Source organism: Chiloscyllium plagiosum, unplaced genomic scaffold (genome assembly GCF_037043375.1).
Source record: "Chiloscyllium plagiosum isolate Xiang-an unplaced genomic scaffold, Cpla_swu_hap1 HiC_scaffold_18, whole genome shotgun sequence".
Classification (NCBI taxonomy): Eukaryota; Metazoa; Chordata; class Chondrichthyes; order Orectolobiformes; family Hemiscylliidae; genus Chiloscyllium; species Chiloscyllium plagiosum.
In genome coordinates, this window is record NW_028270156.1 from 42515652 (window position 1) to 42535594 (window position 19943).

The 19943-nt window shown below is 41.5% G+C and overlaps 1 protein-coding gene across 5 annotated transcripts in view; it reads right to left on the reverse strand.

The window, feature by feature from the left end:
* Positions 1–19943, reverse strand: part of dennd2b (DENN domain containing 2B) — a 465023-nt gene that overhangs the window by 189356 nt on the left and 255724 nt on the right. The window lies entirely within an intron of this gene.

Sequence of the window (19943 nt, forward strand, 5' to 3'; positions counted from 1 at the left end):
ATCAAGAGAACAAAAAAAGGAGAGGGGAACTTCAAATAACCAGCCTCACTTGGAAAAATACTCCAGATAAACTTATGAGACTTAACAAGTGCAGATGACAATTTACAGGATACATCTCAGGATCTTAAATAGAGCTGCTGAAAAAAATAGCAGATGCATTGGCTGTAATTGTACAAATTCCTAAGATTCTAGCAGACTCTAGCAGAGGTGTAGCATCCCTGTTCAAGAAAGTTAGGCAACAGGAAAGTATGGGTCAGTTAGCATAACTTCTGTCATTGGGGAGATACTAGAATCTATTAATAAAAATGATTGTTCTGATTTTCTAAATGTACTGATACTATCAGGCAGTATCAATACTGTTCTGTGAAAGCAATGTTGTGTTTGATTAAATTATTGGAATTGATCATATTCTGTAGTTCAGAATACCTATTTGGCCCCAAAATTAGGGTATGGGTTTATAGTTTTCTGATTTGCTTTTTTATTATTTAAGCTCATGTAAACTTCGGCTAACAAATGTGAGAGTTCTTTAGAGGTTAAACGTTTTGATCAAAGACAGTGTTATGTTTTTAACTGGTATTAGAGTCATAGAGATGTATAGCATGGAAACAAACCCTTCAGTCCAACCTGTCCATGCCAACCAGATATCCCAACCCAATCTAGTCTCACCTGCCAGCACCTGGCCCATATCCCTCCAAACCCTTCCTATTCATATACCCATCCAAATGCCTCTTAAATGTTGCAATTGTACCAGCCTCCACCACATCCTCTGGCAGCTCATTCCACACATGTACTGTGAAAAAGTTGTCCCTTAGGTCTCTTTTATATATTTGCCCTCTCACCCTAAACCTATGTCCTCTAGTTCTGGACTCCCCCACCTCAGGGAAAAGACTTTGTGCCTATTTATCCTATCCATGCCCCTCATAATTTTGTAAACCTCTATAAGGCCACCCCTCAGCCTCTGACGCTCCAGGGAAGACAGCCCCAGCCTCTCCCTAAAGTTCAAATCCTCCAACCCTAGCAACATCCTTGTAAATCTTTTCTGAATCCTTTCAAGTTTCACAACAAAAGGAAGGAGACCAGAATTGCATGCAATATTCCAAAAGTGGCCTAACCAAGGTCATGTACAGCCGCAACATCACCTCCCAACTCCTGTACTCAATACTCTGATCAATAAAGGAAAGCATACCAAACGCCGCCTTCACTATCCTATCTACCTGCGACTCCACTTTCAAGGAGCTATGAACCTGCACTCCAAGGTCTCTTTGTTCAGTAACACTCCCTAGGACCTTACCATTAAGTGTATAAGTCCTGCTAAGATTTGCTTTCCCAAAATGCAGAACCTCGCATTTATCGGAATTAAACTCCATCTGCCACTTCTCAGCCAATTGGCCCATCTGGTCCAGATCCTGTTGTAATCGGAGGTAACCCTCTTCGCTGTCCACTACACCTCCAATTTTGGTGTCATCTGCAAACTTACTAACTATACCTCTTACGCTCGCATCCAAATCATTTATGTAAATGACAAAACATAGAGGGCCCAGCACCGATCCTTGTGGCACTCCACTGGTCACAGGCCTCCAGTCTGAAAAACAACCCTCCACCACCACCCTCTGTCTTCTAGCTTTGAGCCAGTTCTGATCCAAATGGCTAGTTCTCCCTATATTCCATGAGATCTAACCTTGCTAATCAGTCTCCCATGGGGAACCCTGTTGAATGCCTTACTGAAGTCCATATAGATCACATCTACTGTCATTTAAAGTATGTATCAGATCTCTTGGAGAACAAAAGAAGCCAGTATAGTCTTTTGAAAGTAATTTTAGTTAATTTGTTTTAAACATCAACAGTTATATTGGAGACATAAAATGGTTCTTTTAGTTGAAGTGCATCAATAGGCTTGGAATGAAGAATACTTGGATGTGTTGGTTGGGACGGAATAACAGTTAATCACGAAGGATTGAGATTACATACTCCTACAAAGACACAAAATTGACATCATTGGTGCCATACCTTATCAGTAAAAATGTAAGAAGTTAGCAGATTGATAGCTTCAAGCTGTCACAAAAACAGTGATCTTTTAACATCATTGGCATGTCAATGAATGAATCAGGAGACAGGAAGTGATGTCACTAAGATAACCATTACTTCTAAAGAAACCAATTAGGAAGAAGTGGGGAGACACTATTTGATCAATCTAGGATTGACCATGTGTTGTTCACACATTGGCAAAACAATTAGGGTTCAGGATGTCTCTGATCATGCAGAGGAGGAAGGGGCTACCAAGGGTTAATAAGTGGTCATTCTTAGTGATTCAGTGGATGAGGAAGGGAAGCAGAAGGAGCATTTCAGGCTGCAGAAAAGAACAAGTGACACTTGCCCAGTCAATTAATGCCAGGAATAGGTACACCTATTCATCTACTACTGTGGATCAACTGAGAAATTACTTGTTTTGTTAAGTATCATTTCCTTTGTACTTGTTTTGATAAACCTACGTTATATGAAACCAGTGAAAATATACTCGTACCTGAAATAGATATTCTAGCCAATCAGGACTTGTAAGCTTTTAAATTAGCTCTCTCAACTCAGTCTCCAATAGTAATTGACTTAAGTGTTAGAATTAAAATGAAATTCAATTAAAAATTCTTACAGGATGGATTAAGGACAACCAGCAGAGGTAGTGTACTTAGAAATCCAAAGGCATTAAGTGAGGTGCCATACAAAATAAGGGACAATATTTAAGAATGGGTTTAGGATAGTTAAAAAACAGAAGAAAATCACAACAAATGGGTCATTTTCAAGATGGCAAATTGTAACTGGTGGATTGCTGTGATTATTGAGAAAGAAGGACTCTTCAGAGATGGTAAAGATTATAGGTAAGTCAAAATATTGTGAAAGTTTTAAAAACCAATAAAAGATGGTCAAAATAGATTAAGAGAGAAAATAAACTATGAGAGTAGACTTGCATTTAATATTAAGAGGGAAACAAGCATCTGTAAATATATAAAACAAAGAGAGAAGCCAAAGTGAACACAGACAGCTTAGAAGCCGGGGATATAATAACAGGGAACCAGGAAATGGCACAGGAATTGAATAAATACTTTCCATCAATCTTCATAGATGACTAATAGCATTCCAACAATATTAAATCATGGGGCAAACGGGGGAGAGGAATTAAATACAAAAATGTCACTTGAAAAAAAATGTACGAGGGATACTAACAGGGCGAAAAGCTGGTAAGTCCCCTACAACCTGATAGAATGCATCCTTAGATATTAAAGGAAGTAGTTACAGAGATATTGGTAGTAATCTTCCAAGAATCCCTAGATCCTGAAAAAATCTTAGATGATGAGAAAATTGTCAATGTAGCACTCTTATTCAGAAAGGGAAGAGACAAAATAAAGGCAACTATCGATGAGTTAACTTAACATGTGTTATTGGAAAAATATTAGAACCTATTATAATGGGTTTAGAAATATGTAATATAATCAAGCAGAGTCAGCATGGCTTCCTGAAAAGGAAATAGTGACTGAAAAATTTACTAGGATTCTCAAGGGGATAATAAGCAGGACAGGAGAAGAACGATTGATGCAATGAAGAGATACATATTGGACTCGAAACATTAATTTGTTTTCTGTCTCTATAGATGCTGCCAGATCTGCTGAGTTTCATCAATACAATCTACTTTTGTTTCAGATTTGCAGCATCTACAGTACTTTGTTTTTGTTTGTCCAACATGCCTACTGTTCAGTTCACATGGCACTGGATTCTCAAGTAATCTCAAATTTCAGAACACCATTTGGAAGGTACAGCTTGGTAGTAATACAGTATTTAAACATTGCTAAAAGGAGACAAGATGTTGAAGCTTTGAGAAGAAGAAACATTGATTACATAGCATCAGAGAAAGATGCTGATTGGTTGTGCCATCACGGGCATGGAGATGCAGCAGGAACAGTTAACTGAAAACGATTTGTTTTCAGAACAAAGTGGGAGACTTTTATTGTTCTGGATGTGGTCATGGGATTGCAGAGAAATCAAAAAGACAGTTAGGATGTGCGAGACATCTGAGAGACATCAATCAAAGCAACACAAAAATCCTCTACATCCTCATGAGGTTTCTTCAGACCCTTGGTCCAAAATAGTTTTATTCCTCAGACATAGTACAACTTTCTCCTGGTGACCAACCACTTATCCAAAATCCCAACTGATAGAAAATTAAAGGAAACATGAGCTCATCCATGGCAAACACAATGAGTGCAAGATTTGTCAACACTGAGGATGAAAAAGATTCCCAATTCCAGGAACAGTACAGTATGCCAACCATGCACAAAGATATGTTCAGATTATGAAGGTGTGAAAGGCCATCACAACAACAGGCAACACTCTAAAAACACACAAAAGACCAATGCACAGAACTACCAATAATAATGTCCAGATCTCTGCAAGCATCAAATAGAATGATTACTAAACCACCTACACATTGTACAAACTCTTAGACATTTGATTTTTTTGAATTCTAGTTTCTATGCAAATAGCTTTGCAACTCGCTAGTGTAATTGTATTTTCACTCTTAATGCAAAGCAGTTTTATCTTTTAAGACAGGGGCTGCTGTCTTAAGAACTGCATATGCTAATGAACCAAGGAGCAGAAATGATGCCACATAACCAGCAGCTATTAGGAGTGAAATCAGCAGCTTGATAGACTAGGGATGTGTGTGTTTAAGTTGTTCTGTAACTGCAAGTTATCCGTTTGTCTGTTCAGTAAACTGAAATTTAGGTAAATTGAAGCTATACTACTTACCAAAGCAGTAAAATGTGCTAATTCTATGTTAAGGAACACAAGAGCATGGCAATTCATATAACCCTAACATTCCAGCTTGCCAATCAAAGAGTTGGCTTTTTAAAATCCTTTCTGTTTGCTTTTATTTCTAGTTCACTCTGAGTAGAGGGATTTGATTCACTTGTTGAAGACACACTCTAAACTCCAAGCACCCTTTGAATCAGGAGGCCCAGGACAGGTCAGCAAACTAAAAGTTGACGGCTGCTTAGCTTGAGCTAGGCAATGTCTAACTAGATGGCCCCTCCCACTGTCAGAGAACAGCTTGCAGTACCTGTTCTCATACCAATCAAGTTAGGCTTATCACTGAATCTGCTGCTTCCCATCATGTTCTAACACTTTGCAGTGAAACAGGAGCTCCAACCTAGGGCACAAGCCTGGAAAAAGCATGAGGACCATGGGCTTCCCAATGTCAGAATACCCCTCTTGTCCTTCCCAGGTAGGTCCCAGAGAACTCCAAAGCACTATCTTTGGCACCATGATGGTTGCCATCAATTATCCCAAGTTATGCACAAAGTATTGAAACTATTCAGCTGTAACTGGGAGACAGTTCAGGAGTTCTAGGGTGTGTCCAGTTGCCAGTTGGCCAGCATATTGCATGTCTGGGGACCAAACCTCCTCAGAGTTCCTTCAGGCTAGTGTTGCAAGGCACTCAATTTCCTTCTGTGGGTACAAGGAAGTACAACTGACACTTGCCCGTGGAGAAGGCACGTGCTGATCGGGAGAAACTTTCGCACTTGATTCTACATCATTTACATTGCTGCTGGGTAATTGTGCGAGCTCAAAATACGAAGCAAGCTAGCACACAAAAGCAGGAAGTACACTCACTCCCTTTACCCATACATTGGACACCACATCAAATCAGATGGATATACTTTTTTTTTTAAACATAGGAAAGAGGTATGGAATTTAACAGCTGCTTGAGCAGTGTCACTTTTTGTCTGTAATTTCAGGGCGCTGAACTTTCCTGTAGGCATTCTCCTCTAATGATATTTCCTGTTTACTAAAAATAATGGTCAATAAAGTAACACCAAGCTACACCAACAGGGATCTAAGCCAACTTGTCAATATCATATAGCTGCACCTACAGCTGGATGTACACATACTTCGCTTTATTATTGGATTACTTATGACAGCACAGCTGATGGGATCAATGTTTTATGTGAAGCCTTGGTTAACCTTGATGTTGGAGACTCTTTTCAGAACTATCAAAAATAGTGCTTCATATTTGAGGTGGCACTAAATGATAGCACAAATGCCAGACAGATCAAATGATAGGAAACCAAGATTTATTGCATCTACTAAGATTCCATCAATTTTATCTGTAGAACGTGGCATGCATACATAACTGTGACAGGTGGGTTTAAGCTACCGGTCAAGAGAGAGTCAAAGGCAGGGTTGTGCCAACTATTGCAAGATTATTTGCAATTTCACTACTGATCAAGCAAAACCAGAAATGATCAAGTATATTCCTAAATAAGTCTCCAACCTCTCCAAATTTGCAATACCAACAATGAGAAAGATGTTTCAGCGTGACAACCCAACCTCCCATTCTCACTGTGGCCTCATGAGGGACTCTCCCCACTTCACCAGCCACACAAAAAATGTTAGGCGCTGACCATTGTGTCACTTGCCTGAAGGCACATTTTTATGCCTCATCATTGGGTTTTTTCTGTTTTTATTTGTTAAATATTTCCCCACATAATCCAACTAGATATTTCCGCACAGATTTTATTTAATTGTGGAATCAACCTCTGTCTTCAACTGTTGGTCATTAACTTTAAAGTAACACTAATTCTTTTCACCAACTTCTCCTCATAAAACCAAATAAGTGTATTTGATGTTTGCATAACCACTGCCTTTGCTTCAGCTCAGCTGCTGCTGAAAGTCTCATCAATGCCTTTGTTAAGTCCAGACTTGACTATTCCAATCCTCCTTTGGCTGAACTCACATCTTCCATTACAAAATACCAAGGACATCTAGACTCTGCTGACATCCCCTGCTCCTTACTTGCATCAAGTCATGATCATCTAACACCTGGTGCTGATTGACCGACAGTCTATAATCTATGGTTGCGTTCTTGTGCAACCCTGTGTTATAGAAAAATTACATTTTAGAAACAGTGCTTAAAGTCTTGGTGTTGTAATCGCGTCACAATCAACACACGTTTTAGAAGTTCACACTTCAGAAATAATGTCCCCAATTCGTCAATCGTGTTACAGCAAATTCAACTTGACGAAACACGCATTATAGCAGAATGACCTGTACAATGATTTGTAGTCAAGAACACCCAAGTTCTTTGTTTACAATTCCCTCCACACTCACAGTTACACTTTTTTAATTCTAATCTTCGGTGCATATCTAATATAAATCACTCCAACTGAAAACTGTAGTTTTAGCTGCCTAATTCCTAAACTTTGGAATTCTCTCCTAAACTTCATCTCATTTTCCTCCTTTAAGACCTGAAAACATTTGAGTCGGTCTTAAATACTTAAGTATTAAAATTGCTGGACAATGCTCCTGTGAAGCACAATACAAATGAACATTTTTGTTGTTGCAAACCTCAAACCTCAATAAATATCTATCCAAATCTTTTTAAAGCTTTCAATTGACCATGAGTGAATTGCAAGTCAGTTCCACCTGAAACAAAAAGGCCGAAGAAATTTACAATTGTAGAAGTTTTATAGAATGCATTGGGGACAGAATGGCAAAGAGCATTGCACTGTTTGAAGAAAACGGCATGTTTGCTCCCAATGTACAGTACCCTTGAACATTGCAACCAGGAGGCACTTGCACATGAATTAAGGGGTCAAGATGATATCAGTCTGCTAAACCAGGAGTCTCAGTTGACAGTGCTCTGAACGCATGGGTGACAACACATAGAATCTTGTCTCATTCTAGATCATAAGTTAATGCTCATTTTCAAACATTAAAACTGGGCCCTTACTGTAAATGTCACAAAATAACTAACCTGCCTACAGCCCTGGCACCACTCCAAATGCCCACTCCACCCTAACCCCAATATGTATTTCATGGGAAAGTCTTTCAATTTCTGGCTGAAATCCAGTTGAATTAATACTGTATATGTACAGTAACATCGCTGGTGGAGAAGCAGCCAAGTTTTATTTTGTTATACTTTTACCACCCTGATGGCGGCAAGATGCAGGAGTGAAGCTATTAACTAATGTAGCAAACAAATTCAAAAATGTAGCTTTCTGAAACCATTGCACTTGAATGAACTAATTGTTATTGATGGCTAGCGGGTTCTAATCTCATATTCCAGTGGATTAAAACCTTGATGATCAGAATAGTTAACATTGCCAAGGATGTTCTGGAGTTTCTGCCCTGTGACTGTAAATGCAGCACCACCTTTATTACAGGCAGCTTTTGCACTGTCACTTTGTAGCAGTGTAACCTTGCAACGTTCTAACAGCACACTCACAGAGCTGTGTTCACTCTAATGGTAATATTGACCTTAGACACATCATGAAGGAAAACCAGATTAACATTTGAAGCACACAAAGATATAGAGCTATGGTTTGGTACACCCTTTGGAGAGCAGTAGGATCAGATCTGTTTCTGTACCTGTTTACATGGCATCCTCTCCTCCCTGAACTCTCCCCTTTGCCCTCTTGCCACCCTAGCCCAAAACCCACCTGCATTGATTCCTCCTGAAACACCTGCTACTCTCTTCATCCACTTCCACACGAACCCCTCACCCATCTGGCACCCTATTCATCTCACACGCATGCCACTCTCCCACCAACCCTCCGCTGAGACTTAGCATACACACTTACCCTTTCACAGCACCTATCAAAGTGCTGACTGTGTTCACTGGGCACTTAAACATCAGAATATTGCAGACTAACTGCTTCCCTAACTATTCTCTTCTGCTGCACACGAGGAATACCAACAGGTCTGCAAGAGGAAGTCCCTGTCCAGGAATTTCCGATACAGAACTGATCAAAAGTGAGTTTTTTTTAAAAATCCGATCAGGATCAGAACACACTCAGGACATGAGAAATCTATTCTTCACTCATTTGTAACTCCACCTTATGATTATTCAAGTTTTTAGTGAGTCCTTTAGATGTGTTCTCTGTTAATTTATTCGTTCAATGTTATTTACTCCTTTCACAAACTTTGGCTCCTGAGCACTTGTTTATTCATTAAACTGAATTGCTTCAACAATTAAAAAATACAAAAACAACTCTAATGACATTTTTCTATCAAATACAAAGAAAGTCAGAATGTGCTAGTGCAAATGTGGTTATTATTATTTCCTTCTTCCAGGCTTGCAGCTACTGACTACAGAATCAGGTTGAATAATGATTACTGTAGGTTAAGCACAGTTTGTGTTTATTGGATAATGCTGTTGATTGGGAATGCACTTTATAAGTAGCCATTCTCAGCACTGGCAGACAAAGGTGTTATTATAAGTATTGATGTTTAGAATGTGATTTTATGACTAATGTAAAAATCTACAGTTTTTAGGGTATTTGAGGTCGCTTCAGCTATCTACTTTTGAATTTTCTAGAAAGTTATTCACTTTCACAATAGTGAGCCACTGCCTCAGTACCCTTTACAGTTGCCCCTGTACATGGTCACAACATGGAGTTGGAATTTTACTCCCTAATAAAGGTGAGCACGGAGGCAAGGAAATACAGAAATTCATATCACCCAGCAATCTTGTTTGTTGGCTCCATTAGTGGTACAATTGGAGTGAAAAAACAAAATAATTGTGCATTGCCTTGTTGACTAAAAGCACCAGAGTAGCTGAGTGAACAATACAGGAAAAAATACAGAGAGAAGAGAATCGTATCGCTACATATTCCTTTAACATTAGGTTAAAAATGCAAAAATGCCTTCAATATTTAAACAATAGAAGTGAATTGTGCAAAGATATCAAACGACTCACTTGAGCTCTGTAATTTCATACTTTTGAAGTCATCTGCAGGCCACATTTGGAATACTGTATTGTAAAGTAATGTATTCCATTTGGCACTTGTTCTCCTATTCAGTTCACATTCAGCTGGCACTGAAGCTGCAGTCCTTCCTGTAGCTAAGTACTTTGAACACTTCAAATAAAGCCTCCCACCTGGGGCCACATTTTATTGGCAAACCCTTCACAATAAAGTTAATAGATGGTAGCAAAAAATGTGAATGACCACCCAGACATGCGTGCTGATTTCTGACTTGAGATTTCTCCACATCTTCACACTCTGCTATTGGGAAGGTCTCCGCAGGGGTTTCTGTTTGTGTGTAACCCAGTGAAAACTTTAGTTTTTCTTCAAGTCGAACACAATGGAAAGCATGACAACAACAAAGGGTGGTTATCAATACTTGAAAACATATCACATCTTAACCTTGATGAGGGGAGTTCTTGCAACACAGTGGGTAACATCCTGTCTCTGAGCCAGAAAACTCAAGTTCCATTTCATGAAATGATAGCCACAGAAGATGCGCTCACAACACAGCCAACAGGCGAACTGTCAACCTGTAAACACTTCCAACATGCCTATAGCAACTGTTAAGAGTAGGGGAATCTCCTAGTCGTATATGCTTGATGCAGAGTGGTGCCCCTCAAACTGTGGCTTCTAGCTTCAGGCTAAGCATCTGTTCCAGGAAAACAAGCTGTGGAAAAAACAGACATAAGTAGGTGCTTTGTCTGCCTAATGTGCCTCTAAACATTGTAAGTCCTGTAAATCTAAACTTTATGAAACAGCTAATGTTAAGTAATTCTAAATGTCCTATAAGCCTTATTTCTAACATTAACAACTAATTAATTATGTTCCAGTACATAAAGTTTGAAAGATGATCAGGATTTTCTAAGATATATTTCTTCTGTTTAATCTCTTTGTTAAGCATTATAGTCAAAGTCTAATTTTCAATTAGTCTGAACTTGATTCTAGAATCATTAAATTTTAATGCATAAATTGGTCATTCAGCCCAGACTTGAAACAAGTATCCAATTAATCCTATTCCTCAACAATACCTGGGTCAAGATATTTTTATATTAAAAGAACAATTTCTGATTTGCCTAAGATGCTTGAACACACTGCTGGTAAATTAAAATGATTTAAGACGTACTCCTCCAATTAAATAAAATAAAATAGTATTTGCTGGCAAATTCTAATGCTTTGCATGCTTGAAGGCTATTGTTTTTCAAAATATTGCCAATGAGCATTGTTCTGATATGGGTCAATTCAGCTATGTTTGTCTTTTGTGTTAATTCCTTGTAGCCTAAGAAATAAATCACAGTGCTATACTTCACCCTCAGTGAGAAGTGAACTGTACCAGGCATTAATTATATTTGTATTTGCCCACAGACTTTCTATGAGATTCTGCACTAGAATTTACTCTTCTAAAAAGCCAATTTTCAGAATAACATTTTTCTGAGGATCTGGAACCTATAGCATAGGACAAACAACTGTGCAATTCCTTATGCAATACAATTGAAAAATTGTTAATTGAAAACACAGCTAAACCAGGAAGTGCCAGTTATCTTCTTTGTCCAGATCCTTCATGACTGGAGTACCTTTGTCAAATCTCTCCTCTTCTGCATTGTTGGACCATTGTTGTAAGTCTCTTCTAAACCTTTCCTTATAGTCCATGTCTCTATTTATAAAATATGAGCCTGTATAGTTTATAATTGCTTTCCCAGTCTGCCCTGCTACATTCAATGACTTATGCACAAATATTTCTGGATTTCTCTCCTTTAGAATTGTAGCTTTTGTCTTATACAGTGGAAGCTCATTGTAACATGGGACAATATAGTACAAATTTGCTTATGGTGAGGTCTCAAGGTTTTTAAAAAGAAAAATCTTTATTTGAATCTTCATTTTGCAAAAAAACAGGAGAAAAATAGGATTTCTCTTATTCTGAGCCACATACAATATAGTTTTGTTTTTTGGATTTTGGGTTATAATGGACTTTCATTGGATTGCCTCACCTGACCAAAAGGTATCACTTCACACTTATCTATATTAAATTTTATCTGCTTCACGTCCATATATTCACCAGTCATTCTTTGTCCTTTTGATGTCTCTCCTCGTCTTCCAAAGTTTTGTGTCACAAAACTATAAAACTCAAGGACTCATTTTAAGTTTCTTTTATTATAGGCTTGTAATTTGATCCACAAGCTTAAACAACATTTTCATTTGTAATGTAAACACCACAAAGTTATTTGATAGCAACTAGCCCACATACAAGACACAACAAAAATTGAGCTCCCAGTTAAAACTCTTTTTACACTTTTCCCCATTTACTGTACATGAAAACCAGCAGAATTAATTAATTAAAGCTAACCAATGTGAAAAACATTTTTTAGTGAAAGACTTAACAAGTGAATTAGGTTTTTGTCCTATGAACATGCAATGCCAATCATTGCTATCATACACCCATCCTTTTCTGACTCGGTCTACAGGGCCTACTTGGTCTAAAATGGTTGATTAAAAAATCATGAGCAGTCTAACAAGAAAAGGTTGTTGTTTATACCATGATAGCAATCTGGTGCAAGTTGGATTAGTAAGCAAGGGGCTCCTGTGACACAGTGGTAATATCCCTATCTCTGGGCCAGAAGCCCAGGTTCAAGTCCCACATGATCCAGAGGTGTGTCATAAATTCTTTGAACAGAATTCTTTAAATCAATCAATCTAGATTTGTAGCAATGCCTAACTTACTAGGACTTCTGGGCAAGCTAACATTACATTAGATTAGATTAGATTACATTACATTACATTACAGTGTGGAAACAGGCCCTTCGGCCCAACAAGTCCACACCGACCCGCCAAAGCGTAACCCACCCATACCCCTACATTTACCCCTTACCTAACACTACGGGCAATTTAGCATGGCCAATTCACCTAACCCGCACATCTTTGGACTGTGGGAGGAAACTGGAGTACCCGGAGGAAACCCACGCAGACACGGGGAGAACGTGCAAACTCCACACAGTCAGTCGCCTGAGGCGGGAATTGAACCCGGGTCTCTGGCGCTGTGAGGCAGCAGTGCTAACCACTGTGCCACTGTGCCGCCCACAGGCCTGTCCACTTTAAGATTCTAAAGATGTTCTGCCTTTTCTCATCCATATCCACCATGAGATCAAGTGTTCAGCATTAAACTTTACAGACCTATTAACTTATATAGCCATTCTCAAAGGCAACAATATGACTTGTTGGGTATCGGACAAGCAACTCATATCTTCAGAATACAGTACAGCTGTAAAAGGGAGACAATGGGCAATATTTAATGTCCTGGCCCCCTGTTCGAGACTGGGAAATATGGTCAGCAGGGAATTAATTAAGCTGGAAGTGAAATCCTTGTTTCCTGATATTGCGTTGAGCTTTTGAGATAAAGTGGAAGAAATATCAGCAATGGAGCACCCAATACACTCCCAGTGGTGGGAACCTATTTTCCAATCATTTTAAACCATGAAGACTCATTAATTGGGAAAAACACCAATTGAAATCCTAGTTTCAAGAGATAGTCAATGGTGCACAAGAAACTCAGGTCTCATGTTTTCCCATGGTTTAAAGATAGCATGGAGCAGGTGAAGTTGTTCCAGTTTTGGATTCTTTGGCTCAATCTGTGGTTCTTTCTTTATCTTACTCAATGGCAGAGACAGGTTGAGGGGGAAATGGAAGCTCTGAGAACATCAAAGGATGAGTAGAGCTGTAGGGAGTATGATGCTCGGAACTTCAACAGTATAGCAGTAAGCCTGGTAAGAGGATGGGGCTGGTGCTCGTTTTTTCAAATGGCAGAAGAGCAGTTCACTAGTGTCTGAAAGGAGTCAGGCTCCAGCCTATCATTACAGTGATCTTGATCTGTCTCTCTAAGGGAAGCTGTTGATGACACACTGCAGCTCAACAGTTGCAAGTGAAATGACCTAGAGTTGAAGCAGCTGTAGGGTCACAGCTAGTGCCCATCAACATCGCTGTTACTTTGCTTGAAATCAGGTGTCACTAGGAAACCTCTAACTCACAGGAGGTCAGGTTTTTCTGGGAGGAGGCCACTGTAGGATGGGAGGAGTTCAGGATGTGTCCCATGAGACGGTCATATATTACTACTGACAAACTGCAGCTACTGCAGAAATGAAAACCATGTCTACAGAAGTCCTCACAATACTGCCTGCTTCAGACAGTTCACTTTGTGGATTTACAGTCGGTCTCACAGGAATGGATTCAGTAGAGTAGGGCCTTGTCACACAACAACCTAAGCCACAAGGCTACCAGCTGGCACTAGCCAAGGGGGGAGTGAAGTCCAGGAAGAACTCAACCAGGGCTGTCTTCACTACTGAAGAGCACTGGATAGCTCAATGTGGGTTCACCAACTACTTTAGATATCTGAACGCTCTGTCGGAAGGCAATTCTGCGCACACTTTTACAAGACATACACCCCATGGTTTGGAGAGAACCCCATGCCAATTGCACTCAAGGTAAAATGCAGACCTAAACTTCTACACTAATAGCCCTTACACCCACTACAAGGGCTCTTGAAGAACAGCTAGCTGCTTTAGTACATCAGAAAGGGTTTCAGTCTCTGAATGTTCAAGTTGTCTGTGAACAACAGAAATGTGCATGTGTGACATTTCCCATGGAGCCCTCATGATGCATACTGCTTAATAAACCTCCTCCCCAACTTTCTCAGTGCTCAAGTGCAGTTTTGGATTCTGACAAGTGCTATCTCCTCAGGACGTGGCTCATGACACCAGTGCATCATCTCCAAAGCACTGGGGTCAAGCATTACAATGCTGCAGATAGCTTAACCTGGGAAATCATAAAGCAGACCATGGCATGCTCAAAATGTGCTGCTGATGTCTTCACTGGCCCATTTATAATGTACACCACAAAAAATATCCAAGATTATCATCATTTGCTGCATCTTACACAATGTTACGTTACAAAGATGAGAAGCATTGCCGATCCAGGTCATGGAGCAGTTACAACCATCTCAAAGGAGCATAATGGGGAGGAAAGTGAGGAGGGTAGTAGCGGTCTCATATTAGATCACAGATGTCAGGGCCATGGGAAAACAAGTCTTCTCTGTCAGGGATAATTTCACCTTCAATCATTTTAATCAACGAGAATGCACATACCTGACTGTCACTCCCTAGCCTGCAAACTTTTGCTTGCTCTTGATTGTGCTTTCACTTCTACAAACTTCCATCCAGAGTTATCTCAGTACACATCCTCCACCCAGTAGAACATCAAGGGAGCAGACAGTCTCTCCCCACCCACCATGAGCTAACTGTCTCCTCCTGGATGAAACTGTCAAAACCAATACGGCACAAGCAGCATATCACTTCCACACCTGTCAGTAACCTCCAGCAATTTCCTTGGCAAGTCATTTGTGAGGGAGCTGCAGATGCTACACAATAGTCACTTAGTTGAGAATACAAATCACACCACACACACATTACTATCCAGTGAAGACCGACCTCTAACACACTGCATATTGTTGCCTATGCAAATAAAAATTCCCTCAGCCCCTTACTTTTGACACTTGTTGCTGAAGTATGACAGTAGAGGACAGCCCTACAAATACATCTAATGTGCACAAATGAACAAAATATACAGGACGACCTCCATATCTGCGGGTTTGGTTTCTGCGGTTTCAGTTACCTGCGGTTTACTGAGGACCGGACATATTACAGGGAACATTCCAGAACCAGGGACAGGAGGCTGCCAGGAAGGTAAATTTCCTATTTAAATGAAGGGGTTTGCGCCCATCCGCAGTTTCAGGCTTCTGGGGTAGGTCTTGGAATGTAGCCCCCACAGGTATGGGTGTACACACTATAGTAGTGTCTTAGGACCTGAGCCACCAGTGAATCACAGAATCTCGACAGTGTGAAAAAAACACCAATCAGCCTATCAACTCTACAGACTCTCTTCAGAGTATCCCACCCTATCCCTGTAACCCTGTATCTATTCATGGCCAATCCAACTAACTTGCACATCTTTGGACAGTGGGAGGAAACCGGAGCACCTGGTGGTAACCCACACAGACATATAGAGAACATGCAGACTCCAGTCACCCAAGGATGGAATTGAACCTGGGTTCCTGGCACTGTGAGGCAACAGTGCTAACCACTGAGCCACCCTGCAGCCCCTTGTGCCCATTATGCCCTTGTTACTTTTAATGTTTCTTTTACCATCACAATGCAATGATATAACTCTCACATCAGCAACTAAGGAGGCATCTTGCTGAAAATTGTTCCTTCACCAAATGATTACCCATGGGTCACATACTCACCACATGCACTTACGATTTCCATTATGATTACATGTACTTTTTGAATGGTGGAGCAGGCTAAAGGGCTGTAGGGCCTTATGTTCTTATTTTTCTTATGTTATTTTGGTTCATAAATTAAAGCTTTCAAAACGCTATTTATCTTCAAACTGGTATTGCATAAAAGAAAAATTATGTATCTGGTAATTACATAATAGATCACGCAAAGTTAATAGCTCGGAGCAATACGTGATCTACTTCAGCAATTTGCAGACTTGCAACAAAATGTTTGCAATGTGTCCCGCAAAAAAAATCTCCAAGTACTTTGCTTTGGAATGGGTTAGGGCGTTAGGAGGGGGAAGGGAGGCAAGAGGGGGTTGCTGAAAACGTGGTTGCACAGAAAGCTTTTAAGGAAATTTTTGAAAGAAATGAAAGAACAAGCTCAACAGTAGAAGCAAAATTAAAAAAAGACATCTCTGGTTTTGGAAACGAACAATGGGGGTACAATTGCATCAAGCACTAACTTCTTGTTTGATATTACAGAGACTAATGTAAGAACATAAGAAGTAGGACCAGAAGCAGGCCAGCTGGCTGTTCAAGCCTGGTCTGCCATTCATTATCATCATGACTGATCTATTCAAAGGCTTAGCTCAACGTGGCCCCTCATTCATCATAAATGTAAATTCCTCTACTGTTCAAAAACCTAAGTTGATTTTAAATCCTCCCATCCAGAGAAAACAAAGCATAAACAGTGCTCATATCAGGATAACCTACTCTCGGTCTCATTGTTGCACTGCAAGGGACTCCTGGGGACTTGTGCTTCACAATCCAAGCATCAGTTCACAGAGCAGAGGGATGGTCCACCCAATTAAACTCGCTGGACATGGAGAAACAGGTCTGAAATTATCTTTGCCTGGTTGCACTCATTGAAGCTTGATAAAAAAATACTGCATGCTGCTGCTGCTGCAATAGGTTTCCAAAATAGACAGAAGAACACAGCAAGCCAGGAGGCGGAGAAGTCACTGTTTCAGGTGTAACCCTTCTTCAGGACTGGGGCTGGGTGTAGGGGCACTGCAGATAAAGCAGATGGTGAAGGGGGGATAGGTGAAGACAGGTAGAGGCTACGATCTGGTTGGTCAATGGGAGGAATGAATTCGGTTGGTGGCAGAAAACAGTGGAAGGGAAAGGGAGGGGCTGGGAAGGGAGGTCATTTGAAATTGGAGTACTCAATGTTGAGTCATCCGGGCTAGAGATATTGTTCCTCTAATTTGCGGTGTCGTTCATTGTGGCAATGGTGGAGGCCAAGGACGGTCATGTCAGAAAGTAAATTAAAATGGGCAGTGACTGGGAGGGCCAGTCAGCCCCAGATAAACTGATTACCCAATAGTTAAATTGTATCCTTATAATCACTCATCTATCTGCAGAGTTGAAATCATTACGGTTGGACTTTGGCGGTGCTCTGACCCATTGAGGAAACTGAGGTCTGGTTGGTTCTTAGAGCCTCTTCTCCCACCTTTCAAATTACCTCATTGGTTTATAATAACAAACTACAGTCCTCCTAGGGAATAAGTTGTTTGTCTTGTGCAACACTGGCAAGTTGATACATGAGCCAAGATACCGATCAGTTCTCGTATCAGTAATTTACACAGAAAAAGTTCGCAGGCACACCCCTCCTTCAACAGTGCAATAGTTTTTATGGAGTGTAACTTCTTCCATTTATCAACATTATTGCAAATTGAAATCAAGTAATTGGACAAATAATGCATAGGTCTTCAATGACTGGGTTTGATTTATAACAGACTGTAAACAAAAAAACCTCCCAAATGCATAGAATGCAAAATTTGCCAGTCTTCAAGGAGTGTGGCAGAGAACATTTCAACAGCAGTGAACATCACTTCCGTGACAGTCAATCTGAAAGAGAACTCATTAATTACATGAAAGGATCTCATTTGACATAGTGCGTACCAATCACCATTCAAACATTTGATATGCCAGAGTGGTATGAGTTTCATTTTCTCACAAATTCAGTACCATTTGGTCACAGAACAGAATGTGGTCCAAAAAAGTGGTTATCACTAAGTTCGAAGTCAAATAGCTAAACAGGTCTGATTTGATCCAGGACTATCCAGAAGACTTCAGTGTTCCTTGATCTTTAAATTTTTAATTTGTTATCCCAAAAAAGTGTCACAGATAAATTATCTTTAGAAATTGCATTAGAAATTAAAGTTGAAACTTTATTGCTGGAACAGCACAGCAGGTCAGGCAGCATCCAGGGAACAGGAGATTCGACGTTTCGGGCACAGGCCCTTCTTCAGGAATGAGCAGAGAGTGTTCAGCAGGAGAAGATAAAAGGTAGGGAGGAGGGACTTGGAGGAGGGGAGTTGGAAATGTGATAGGTGGAAAGAGGTCAAGGTGAGGGTGATAGGTCGGAGTAGGGTGGAGGCGGAGAGGTCAAGAAGAAGACTGCAGGTCAGGAAGGCGGTGCCGGGCTGGAAGGATCCGGCTGAGACAAGGTGGGGGGAGGGGGGATGAAGAAACTGGTGAAGTCCAAGTTCATCCCCTGCGGTTGGAGGGTTCCCAGTCGGAAGATAAGACGCTCCTCCTCCGACCGTCGGGTTGTTGTGGTTTGGCGGTGGATGAGTCCAATGACCTGCATATCCTCGGTGGAGTGGGAGGGGGAGTTGAAATGCTGTGCCACAGGTTGGTTGGGTTGGTTCGTCCGGGTGGCCCAGAGGTGCTCCCTGAATCGCTCCGCAAGTAGGCGGCCTGTCTCCCCAATATAGAGAAGGCCACACCGGCTGCAGCGGATGCAGTAGATGATGTGGGTGGAGGTGCAGGTGAATCTGTGGCGGATATGGAAGTTTCCCTTGGGGCCTTGGAGAGAAGTGAGGGGGGAGGTGTGGGCGCAAGTGTTGCACCTCCTGCGGTTGCAAGGGAAGGTGCCGGGAGTGGTGGTTGGGTCGGTGGGGGGTGTGGATCTGACAAGGGAGTCGCGGAGGGAGTGGTCTCTACGGAAAGCTGATAGGGGAGGGGAGGGAAATATATCCTTGGTGCTGGGGTCTGTTTGGAGGTGGCGGAAGTGACGGCGGATGATGCGCTGTACATGGAGATTGGTGGGGTGGTAGGTGAGGACCAGTGGGGTTCTGTCCTGGTGGCGGTTGGAGGGGCGGGGCTCAAGGGCGGAGGAGCGGGAAGTGGAGGAGATGCGGTGGAGGGCACCGTCGACCACGTCGGGGGGGAAATTGCGGTCCTTGAAGAAGGAGGCCATCTGTGTTGTACGTATTTTGAACTGGTCCTCCTGGGAGCAGATGCGGCGGAGACGAAGGAATTGGGAGAATGGGATGGCGTTTTTACAGGGGGCAGGATGGGAGGAGGTGTAGTCCAGGTAGCTGTGGGAGTCGGTAGGTTTGTAGTAGATGTCCGTGTTGATTCGGTCGCCTGAGATAGAAACAGAAAGGTCTAGGAAGGGGAGGGAGGAGTCCGAGACTGTCCAGGTGAATTTGAGGTCGGGGTGGAAGGTGTTGGTGTAGTGGATGAACTGTTCAACCTCCTCGTGGGAGCACGAGGTAGCGCCGATACAGTCATCAATGTAGCGAAGAAAAAGATGGGGGGTGGGGCCAGTGTAGTTGCGGAAGATGGATTGTTCCACATACCCTACGAAGAGGCAGGCATAGCTGGGGCCCATGCGGGTGCCCATGGCTACTCCTTTTGTTTGGAGAAAGTGGGAGGATTGGAAAGAAAAGTTCTTCAGGGTGAGGACCAGTTCGGTCAGTCGAAGGAGGGTGTCGGTGGAAGGGTACTGGGTGGTACGGCGGGAAAGGAAGAAGCGGAGTGCTTTGAGTCCTTCGTGATGGGGGATGGAGGTGTACAGGGACTGGATGTCCATG